We start from the raw sequence: 640 nt of genomic DNA, 5'->3' as shown, positions 1-640 counted from the left end.
TGAATATATATGATTGTTGATGAAATGTGTTGAATATTGTATATGAATGTTGTTGGGAACTTTTTTGGGTGCAGGTGTTTGAAAAACCATGTTCAAATGTGTTTCGGTTGTCGAAAATGGCAAAAATTAGCATTCTGTCCCAATCCCTGTTGCTTGGGCGAACCAGGCGTCCCCCGTGCGACCAAAAGTCCGCCCGGGCGAGCAAAAACCCGATTGGGCGAAAGAAAAAAAATTCCAGGATTTTCGCCTGGGCGAGCAAAAGTCCGCCCGGGCGATCAAAAAACTCGATTGGGCGGAAAAAAAATATAAATAAATAAATTTCCAGAACTTAAGGAGTTTCTAGAACTCTCTCGCTTGGGCGATAATACCTTCGCCCGGGCGAGGAAATCATCAGTTTATTTGGGATTTAAAGATGAATTGTCGCCTGGGCGACTAGTCCCCGCTTGGGCGAGAGACAGGAATTGTGTTTGACTATTTGGATTGATTGGTTGAGTATGTAATAACCCTAGTATGGGTATGTGATATAAAAACTATTTTGGTATAACACCGTAATTGAAATAAAAAGTAAAGTATCCAAGGTGTTGGAATTAAATAGTCAAATTCGGAAATTAATTTTTAAGAAAGTAATCCGAGAAGGATG

The sequence above is a fragment of the Lupinus angustifolius genome, chromosome LG03 (assembly GCF_001865875.1).
Source record: "Lupinus angustifolius cultivar Tanjil chromosome LG03, LupAngTanjil_v1.0, whole genome shotgun sequence".
NCBI lineage: Eukaryota > Viridiplantae > Streptophyta > Magnoliopsida > Fabales > Fabaceae > Lupinus > Lupinus angustifolius.
The sequence above is the reverse complement of the archived record's forward strand: the minus strand, read 5'-3'. Positions refer to the sequence as shown.